A 10,914-nucleotide genomic window follows, 5' to 3' on the forward strand; every position below is an offset into this window, starting at 1 on the left:
CTGAAGTTTTGACAGGTTTAAGGCTGCTGTACCTGCAGGTGTGTAATGGAATCTGGGTACCCAGTCTGTCGGTTGTCTGGCTGTCTTCGAAATTAGACCTGACAAGTCTGCCCTAACATTTCTTAGCAGTAATGTGGCAGCATAGGCTTGACTCCTTTGCTATCACTGGTCATAACAAACCTCCTCAATATTTTTAATAATAAATGTGTACAAAAATATTATATCTTGATAAGCACATGTAGAAAACTTGGTAATCACATATACAAAAAACAGGCACTTAGCTTAAATATCAAGGTCCTGATGGGTTTCTCCGTTTCACTTAAGTAGAGGAGTGTGGTAGCCGTGTTAGTCCACTCTTAAGGTTATCAATAGAAATCAAACAAAATAAAACATGGAAAAGAAAATAAGATGATACCTTTTTTATTGGACATAACTTAATACAATTCTTGATTAGCTTTCGAAGGTTGCCCTTCTTCGTCAGCTTATTTCCGATCTGATGAAGAAAGGCAACCTTCGAAAGCTAATCAAGAAATGTATTAAGTTATGTCCAATAAAAAAGGTATCATCTTATTTTCTTTTCCATGTTTTATTTTGTTTGATTTCTATTGATATCCGTTTCACTTGAAATAAGCTCCTTCAGAGGAACTAAGCTGTGGGAAAAAGGGTCCTGTGCTGGCAGCAGGGGCTGTTTTTCCCACACGCCAGGACCCTTTTTACCACAGCAGATAAAAACACCTCAGGCACACGTGGCCACCAGGTAAGAAAACTCTTACCTCATGGCCATGCGACGGGGAGCCTTTACCGCCACCCACTAAGGTGGGATAAGGGTTCCCACGCTAACCGGGCAGCGTGCAGCGATGCCCGATTACTGCCGGGTTATCACCGTGCAAGCCATTTCAAGGCACTTTCTCTTTCCCCTGGAAATGGCGCATGCTCAGAGTGGGACTACTTCCGGTGGCCACCTTGGGCTAGCGGTAATCCCGAAAAAGCGAGCGGTAAGTCCACGTTGGTCCCCTAAGTGCAGTGCCTTGGAGGCTTCTGTGATAATGGAGGATGACATTTTTAAACATGATGGATTGATAATTTTTAATGGGTACCTCACTGTGGGGTCCTTTCACCAAGCTAATGTGGAGGAGAATAATCGAACGGCGCCGGCAAAATAGATGGCCGGCCATCTATTTTGGCGGCGCCGCAAAGAGCTGGCCGGAACCATATTATCGAAAAAGATGGCTGCCCATCTTTAGTTTCGATAATACGGTTGTGGCCAGCCAAATGCATTGGATTTAGCTGGGTTTGAGATGGCTGGCATCGGTTTTCAGCAATAATGGAAACTAAGAGCGGCCATCTCAAATCCGGCTAAATCCAAGGCATTTGGTCGTGGGAGGAGCCAGCATTTGTAGTGCACTGGTCCCCCTGACATGCCAGGACACCAACCGAGGGCACTTCTAAACATTTTTAAAAATTATAAAAATAGCTCCCAGGTGCATAGCTCCCTTACCTTGGGTGCTGAGCCCCCCAAATCCCCCCAAAACCCACTCCCCACGACTCTACATCATTACCATAGCCCTTATGGATGAAGGGGAGCACCTAGATGTGGGTACAGTGGGTTTTGAGGGGGGGTTTGGAGGGCTCCCATTTACCCCCACAAGTGTAACATCATAGTGGGAGGTGGGCCTGGGTCCACCTGCCTGAAGTGCACTGCACCCATTAAAAACTGCTCCAGGGACCTGCATACTGCTGTCATGGAGCTGGGTATGACATTTCAGGCTGGCATAGAGGCTGGCAAAAAAGTTTTTTGTTGTTTTTTTGGGTGGGAGGGGGTTGGTGACCACTGGGGGAGTATGGGGAGGTCATCCCCGATTGCCTCTGGTGGTCATCTGGTCATTTATGGCACATTTTTGAGGCTTGGTCATGAAAATAAATTGACCAAGTAAAACCGGCCAAATGCTCTTCATCACCGCTTTTTTTTTTCAATTATGGGCTGAAGCAGGCCATCTGTTAACCCCGCCCATGCCTGCCCATGTTCTGCCTTCGCTTCGCCGCTGACACGCCCCCTTTGATTTTTGCCGGCTCTGCGACGGACTGCAGTTAAAAGCGGCCAAAATTGGCTTTCGATTATGCCGATTTCGCCGGTGTTGAGGGATCTCCGGCCATCTCCCGATTTGTGTCGGAAGATTGGCGGTGATATCTTTTGAAAATAAGGTGGATAGTAACATAGTAAATTACGGCAGATAAAGACCTGTACGGTCCATCCAGTTTGCCCAACAAGATAAACTCATTTTACATGATATGTGATACTTTATATGTATACCCAAGTTTGATTTGTCCTTGCCTTTCTCAGCGCACAGACTGTAGAAGTCTGCCCAGCACCGTTCTTGTGCTAAAAGTTCTGAAGATTCTGGAATTCTAAAGATTTACAAGATTCTGGAATCCCAATTAGTAGCAACATTCCATGTAGAACCCCAAAGAGTAACATCTATATTAATAAATCCCACCTTGAACATTCTGAAGCTCACTCCAAGGCAGAGAAGCTCACTCCAAGGCAGAGAAGCACAAAAATCCTGTAGTCTTCATAGGCTAGGACCAGTCACCCTCACTCATAGACCCGCCCTCAGCCACGCCCCATCTATATTAATAAATCCCACCGTGAACGTTCTGAAGCTCACTCCAAGGCAGAGAAGCACAAAAATCCTGTAGTCTTCATAGGCTAGGACCAGTCACCCTCACTCATAGACCCGCCCTCAGCCACGCCCCATCTGTACATAAAACACTACCTCAACATTCTGAAGACAACCTGCTGAAGCCATCTGCAAAATCCCTAAACAGTTCGTAAGTTCATGGTGGTGAAGCCATCCAACTCACCATGTCTCTCTGCCCCGCCCTCGAGGGCGGAACACAGAGAGTAAAGGGATCCACAAAGGCACCCCTACCAACTGGCAACCCCCTCCAACAAACAACGACCCAGGCAGGGGGAGTGTTTCCGTACTCCTCCCCCTGCCTAGGAATCGCTACAGACTGCTGGCAAACTCCCCAACCACACGACCACAAAAGCCACCCGCAACCCCCCCCCCCCCCCACACACACAAACACATACACACACATAAACACACACACACATAAACACACACACAAATGCACACACACATACACACACATAAACACACACACAAACACACACATACACACAAACACATAAACCTTTTCCTTCCTTCTTTTTAATCACTTCCGGTTTTGGTCACAGCGTTTTTTTCGGCGCTCTGGGAGATAAGTGGCTGTTTGATTGCTCGTATGTAAGTCTTTAGCTAAATTTGTTACATATACATTTGGTCACATTTTTGTCATTTGATTTGTTGTTATTAATGGTTTCTGCTAGGCGTCAGATATAATGAAATGTATGTATTTTGATTTTTTACCGTCGTTTCTGTATGTTTGTCGGCACAGCGCTTTCAATTTATCAGTGACGTCATTCAGGAGCATAATAAATACGTTTTGTTCATTTGGCAATTACAAATACATATTCTTTTTGTAAATTTATTTCTTTTTTCTTTTTTTCACTTACACACATATTTTTAATTGGGACACTTTGACCCTTTCCAATCTCTTTCGGTTTTGGTCCCAGCGTTTTTGGCACGCTGGGAGATAAGTGGCTATTTGATTGATCGCATGCAAATCTTTAGCAAACTTTGTTATATATATTTTGCCATATTTTTGTCATTAGATTTGTCTCTTTGTTTTTATACCGTTGTTTCTGCATGTCTGCTTTCATTCACACCACACTTATGAGTGATACTATTCCATGCAGGTTATTGATCATTTGTTTCAATATCTCTGGGAGAGTCGTTTTTTTCAAGACATCAACTGTATATGTGAGTCCCTTTTCTTTTATCTTTCATTATTCATTTACTTATTTTTGTATTTTTCAATCAATTTATTTATTATTATTTTATTATCTGAGCTGATGACTACTCTATTTTAATATAACATTTTTTTTTGTGCTGGCTATCACTATTGCTCTCATTTGTTTTTCATTTTTCATTTTTCATTTTTTAGTATATTACAGTTGCTTTTATCATCTTACTCCTCCTTTGATAGTGGAAAAACATTGAGTAGGTGGGTGTCTTATGCATTCCATTCAGTCCTTTTTTGTATGAACATTGATTCTAGTATTTTAATGTATGGTTTTAATATATGGTGTAAACACATCAGTTGTCCATGATCAATACATTGATTTTGATACATTTATGGTAAAATTATGTATAATCATACCTGATAATTTTCTTTCCATTAATCATAGCTGATCAATCCATAGACTGGTGGGTTGTGTCCATCTACCAGCAGGTGGAGATAGAGAGCAAACTTTTGCCTCCCTATATGTGGTCATGTGCTGCCGGAAACTCCTCAGTATGTCGATATCAAAGCTCCATCCGCAGGACTCAGCACTTAGAGAATTACACCCACGAAGGGACACTCTGCCCAGCTCACCACCGCCGAAACGGGGGAGGGGAATTAACCCAGCTCATCCCCACACAAGTGGGGGAGGGGAATCCGTCCAGCTCATCCCCGCGGAGCGGGGGAGGGACACCACACCCGCCGATGCGGGGGGATCTGGCTTATCCTGCAACCGCAACCGCGGGAGGAGCTGACTGACCCTAACACCGCCGAAGCGGGAGGGGTACAAAGCTGCCCTACAGCCGCACGAAGCGGGAGGGAGTGCCGGCAGAATTTGTGTCTCAATCCAGCCCCGTAAAACGGGGGGGAGAGGAATGCAGCAGCTCACTGTAACACAAACTCGTCTCAACTCTTGAAGAATCCAAGTGAAAAAACTTGAACACGAAGTCTTTCTGAAGTAACTGAAGACTAAACTTGAACCTGAAATGCAACCAGAATAAAAACAGTACAGATATCTGGGAGGGGCTATGGATTGATCAGCTATGATTAATGGAAAGAAAATTATCAGGTATGATTATACATAATTTTACCTTCCATATCATCAAGCTGATCAATCCATAGACTGGTGGGATGTACCAAAGCAGTACTCACCCAGGGCGGGACATTGAAATCCCTGACCTCAACACTGAAGCTCCAAACCGGGCCTCCGCCCGTGCAGCCACCGTCAAACGGTAATGCTTGGAGAATGTATGAGCCGAAGCCCAAGTTGCCGCCTTGCATATCTCTTCCAAGGAGACGGATCCGGCCTCTGCCATCGAGGCCGCCTGAGCTCTCGTTGAGTGAGCCTTCAGCTGGATAGGCGGCACCTTCCTTGCGGCCACATAAGCCGCTGCAATGGCTTCCTTGACCCATCTTGCCACTGTAGGCTTAGCAGCCTGCAGACCCTTACGAGGACCTGCAAACAGGACAAACAGATGATCCGATTTCCGGAAATCATTGGTCACTTCCAAGTATCTGATGATGACTCGCCTCACATCCAGATATTTAAGAGCAGAGTACTCCTCTGGGTAGTCCTCCCTACGAAAGGAAGGGAGACAGAGCTGCTGATTCACATGGAAGCGAGAAACAATCTTGGGCAGAAAGGAAGGCACTGTGCGAATAGTCACTCCTGCCTCAGTGAACTGCAGAAAAGGCTCTCGACATGAGAGCGCCTGGAGCTTGGAAACTCTTCTGGGTGAAGTGATAGCCACCAAAAAGACTGCTTTCCACGTCAGGTCTTTCAGAGATGCCCTTGACAAGGGTTCAAAAGGCGGCTTCTGCAATGCTCTTAGCACCAGGTTGAGATTCCACGCAGGCACCACTGAGTGCAGAGGAGGGCGCAGGTGATTAACTCCCTTGAGAAAGCGCACCACATCTGGCTGCGAAGCCAGGGAAGCACCCTTCAGGCGGCCCCTGAAGCAAGCCAGAGCCGCTACCTGGACTTTAAGGGAACTGAGCGACAGGCCTTTCTCCAGACCTTCTTGCAGGAACGCCAACACTGAAGAAATTGGAGCAGTGAAGGGAGAAAGTGAGCCTGCTTCACACCACGCTGCAAAGATACGCCAAACCCTGGCGTAAGCAGTAGAAGTAGAGCGCTTCCTCGCTCTTAGCATAGTGGCGATGACCTTGTCTGAGAAGCCCTTCTTCCTCAGACGCTGCCGCTCAATAGCCAGGCCGTAAGACCAAAGGGGGAGGGATCCTCCATCACCACGGGACCCTGATGTAACAGGCCCTGCTCCACTGACAGCCGCAGAGGATCGTCGACTGAGAGCCTGATCAAGTCCGCATACCAGGAACGTCTGGGCCAATCCGGACCCACCAGGATTACCCTGCCGGGATGCTTTGCCACCCGGTCTAGCACCCTGCCCAACATGGGCCAGGGCGGGAACACACAGAGGAGCTCTTGTGTCGGCCACTGTTGGAGAAGAGCATCTACTCCCAGGGATCGAGGGTCCCGTCCTCTGCTGAAAAAGCGCGGCACTTGGCAATTGGCCGATGACGCCATCAGATCTAGGCTCGGCTGGCCCCAGCGCTTCGTGATGTCCAAGAACGCCTGAGCAGATAGTTGCCACTCTCCGGGCTCCAAGGTATGGCGACTGAGAAAGACCGCCTTGACATTCATGACTCCGGCAACGTGGGCCGCTGAAAGCTGCTCCAGGTTCGCTTCCGCCCACTGGCAAAGATTCATAGCCTCCTTGGCTAGAGGGGCGCTCTTGGTACCTCCCTGGCGGTTGACATAGGCCACAGCCGTGGCATTGTCTGACAGGACCCGTACAGGCTTCAACACCAGTACCGGGATGAACTCCAAAAGCGCCAACCGAATGGCTCTGAGTTCCAGGAGGTTGATAGACCACTTTGCCTCTGCAGGAGACCAGAGCCCCTGCGCTGTCCTTCCCAAGCAGTGGGCTCCCCAGCCCGACAAAGAGGCGTCCGTCGTGACGACAATCCACTCTGGGGTCACCAGAGGCATTCCCGCAGACAACTTGTCTGTCTGCATCCACCAGCTCAGTGCCTTGCGCACTGCTGGGTCCAAGGGAAGGCGCACAGCATAATCCTCCGACATCGGAGTCCAGCGCTGCAGCAGAGAGTGTTGTAGTGGTCTCATATGAGCCCTGGCCCAGGGCACTACTTCCATCGTGGCCGTCATAGAGCCCAACAGCTGCACATAGTCCCAAGCCCGAAGAGGAGAGGCTACTAGGAACTGGTCCACCTGAGCCTGAAGTTTGACAATCCGATTGTCTGGCAGGAACACTCTGCCCACTTGGGTGTCGAATCGAACTCCCAGATACTCCAGGGACTGAGTCGGGCGCAGCTGGCTCTTCTCCCAGTTGATGATCCATCCCAGGGAGCTCAAAAGAGCAACTACCCGGTCCACAGCTTTGCCGCACTCTGCATAAGAGGGGGCTCGGATCAACCAGTCGTCCAGATAAGGATGGACTTGTACTCCTTCCTTTCGCAGGAAGGCCGCTATGACCACCATTACTTTGGAAAAGGTCCGCGGAGCAGTAGCCAACCCGAACGGGAGGGCTCTGAACTGGAAGTGTCGGCCCAGGACTGCAAAACGCAGAAAGCGTTGATGAGGAGGCCAGATGGGAATATGCAGGTACGCTTCCTTGATGTCCAAGGATGCCAGGTACTCCCCTGCCTTCACTGCCGCTATAACAGAGCGGAGAGTCTCCATGCGAAAGTGCCGCACTTTCAAGGCCCGATTGACCCCTTTGAGGTCGAGGATAGGCCGGACAGAACCTCCTTTCTTTGGTACCACAAAGTAAATGGAGTAACGCCCCTTGCCAAGCTGACTTTCTGGCACCGGAACGACCGCACCCAGGCGGATCAGATTGTCCAAAGTCTGCTGCACTGCCACAGCTTTGACCGGAGACTTGCAGGGAGAGAGTACAAACCCGTCTCTTAAGGGTCGGCAGAACTCTAGCTTGTAGCCGTCTCTGATGACTTCCAGCACCCAAGCGTCTGAAGTTATTGTGGTCCACTCGCCCAGAAACGAGGACAGCCGTCCTCCAATCTGCAGTGGGGCGTGGACCAAGACCCCGTCATTGGGTACGAGACCCTGGGGGAGGACCGGAGGGAGCACCTCCGGGACGGCGGTCTCTGCGAAAGGAATGCTGCTTGGGGGAGAAATTCCTCTTAAAGGAAGAGGGGGCAGAAGAACCCGACCTGCCCGGGCGGTACCGACGGGCTTCCTGAAACCGTCCTCTGGAGGTACCGGGACGAGCACTAGCCCGAGCCCTGACCTCTGGTAACTTCTTGCCCTTAGACGTGCCGAGATCGGTCACGATTTTGTCCAGCTCGACCCCAAAGAGCAGCTTGCCTTTAAAAGGCAATCTAGCCAGGCGGGATTTAGAGGCGTGGTCAGCAGACCAATGTTTCAGCCAAAGCCACCGCCGCGCAGAGACTGTCTGAGCCATGCCTTTAGCTGAGGCTCTCAAGACATCATACAGCAAGTCTGCCAAATAGGCTAAGCCCGATTCCAGGGCTGGCCAATCAGCCCTCAAGGAATGATCCGAGGGGGAAGCCCGCTGCACCATAGTCAGGCACGCCCTGGCCACATAGGAGCCGCAAACTGAGGCCTGCAAACTTAAAGCAGCCGCCTCAAAGGACGACCTTAAGGCCGCCTCCAATCTCCTGTCTTGGGCGTCCCTTAGGGCCGTGCCACCTTCCACCGGCAATGCCGTTTTCTTAGTCACCGCAGTGATTAAAGAATCCACGGTAGGCCACAGATAGGCCTCACGTTCACTCACAGCCAAAGGATAGAGGCGGGACATAGCCCTAGCCACTTTAAGGCTCGCTTCTGGGACATCCCATTGAGCCGAAATTAAGGTGTGCATGGCATCATGCACGTGGAAGGTTCTAGGCGGGCGCTTCGTCCCCAGCATAATGGCAGAGCCAACAGGGGCTGAGGGAGAGACGTCCTCCGGAGAGGATATCTTCAAAGTGTCCATGGCCTGTAACAACAGGTTGGGCAAATCCTCTGGGCGAAAAAGCCGCGCTGCAGAGGGGTCATCCGCTCCATCCGAGCGGGGATCCGTCTCCTCCAAGGAATCCGCAAAGGACCGTTGGGAGACCTCAGACACGCTGCCCTCATCTACATCGGAGGAGACAAATTCCTCCAAGGCCTGGGAATCAACCCGAGGGCGTTTACCTCTGGGAACCTCAACCTCTTTACCAGATGAGGGAGCGGGGGCAGCATTGTGCATGAGGAAGGCCTGATGCAGCAGCAAAACAAACTCGGGGGAGAAACCCCCCAGACTGTGCACTTCCGCAGCCTGGGCAACAGCCCTAGGCGCGCTCTCAACCGGCGCTCGCAACAGCGGGGGAGAGACATGCTGCGCATCCAAAATGGCGTCCGGCGCGAAACTCCGCGAAGGAGCCGCGCGGGAAGAACGGCTCTTAACTTTAGCCGCTTCTGTGCCGTCGCCCAAATTAAGGGCGTTCATGGCATTAATGTCTCCAACCTCAAGGGCGGCCCAAGAAGAAGCCGTCCGAGCCGCGTGGCCGGCCAAGATGGCGGAGGCGAGGAGCGGGGGATGGGCGTTTATGGCGGGAAAAACCGCCACGCCGGAGGAAGGACCGGGACATTCATCGGTTACGAAACTGTCACCCAACAAGGGCGAATCAGGCTTTAAGACCCCCGCATCCCCTCTAGAAGCGCTCAAGCGACCCGGGGAGCGACCCTTTGCGCCCTCGCCCTCCGACGCCATGTGCCACGAGGAGAAGAATCGGGGAACCCCCGCCCGCTATAAAAAGGTAAAATTACCTGCTGTCCGCTCCGAGTTGTAACGACCTGGTGTCTCAGTGAGTAGCTGCAATAGACGCTTAAATAAATGTCGAAATAAACGCCTTTAAGGCCGTTCAAAATTTTTTTTTTTTTTTTTTTTTTTTTTTAACGGAGCCAGCGGGAGGGGGGAGAAAAGGAGGGACCTGGCACCACCAGGTTTGCACTTGCTCAAAAGAGCCCTCAACCCCAGGCACTCAACAAAACCTAAAAATTAGGCTTGGAGGCCTAGCCAGAGCTGCTGCTGTGTGTGACCACCACCTGCTGAGATAGAGAACATACTGAGGAGTTTCCGGCAGCACATGACCACATATAGGGAGGCAAAAGTTTGCTCTCTATCTCCACCTGCTGGTAGATGGACACAACCCACCAGTCTATGGATTGATCAGCTTGATGATATGGAAACTTTTATTTCTTATTTCAATGTGAGATTTTATTATATATATACATGTATACTTTGATTTATCTGTTTTTTCATATATATGTTAATTCTGTGGGATTTGGATGTTGTTATTTTTTAATTTTATATTCTGATTATGATTATTTATTATTTATCATATATTATTTTGTTTTGTAGCCTCTGAAGCAGCCCAGCAGGGTGAAACACGGCCTGTGTCGGGCTATTGTATGCATATTTTAGTATATTAATAAAAATCATTTTTATCTATCAACGATCTGCTTTGTATATTCTCCATTTTGTGTGGAATGGATTCTGGCAGGTGTTAACATATGAGAGCATACTAATACACACTTCCTGTGCCACACTTGTGGAAGATGGAGTCTGAAAGAGGTTTCCACACATCCACCAAGCATCAGCTCCTTCTTCTGGAACCAATCAAGATGGTATTCAGGGTTCTGTTTTTTCTTCCATAGTCAGATTTTCAAATCTGATCACTTTAGGCAGAGAAAGTTCAAAGTCTTTTCAAGAAATATTTTATCTCCAATCTTGCATTCGATTGAAGTGGTCTTGGGAATTATTCTTGTCCTGGTCTCCAGAATTTGAAGTCCTTTTCACTGCATCTATGACCTGGAGCAGGAGGATAATCCTAGGACCAACCTGACTTCCCTCTGTCTGTCAGTCAAGGTCCTAATTGCTTTCCTCCCTTCCAATCATCTGAAAGGATTCCACACTGTTATCTCAGTCAATTGGTCACGTGGGTCATCTGGTTCAGGTGTAGAGGCTCTCATTTCGACCC

This window comes from Microcaecilia unicolor, chromosome 8, assembly GCF_901765095.1.
Source record: "Microcaecilia unicolor chromosome 8, aMicUni1.1, whole genome shotgun sequence".
NCBI classification, from domain to species: domain Eukaryota; kingdom Metazoa; phylum Chordata; class Amphibia; order Gymnophiona; family Siphonopidae; genus Microcaecilia; species Microcaecilia unicolor.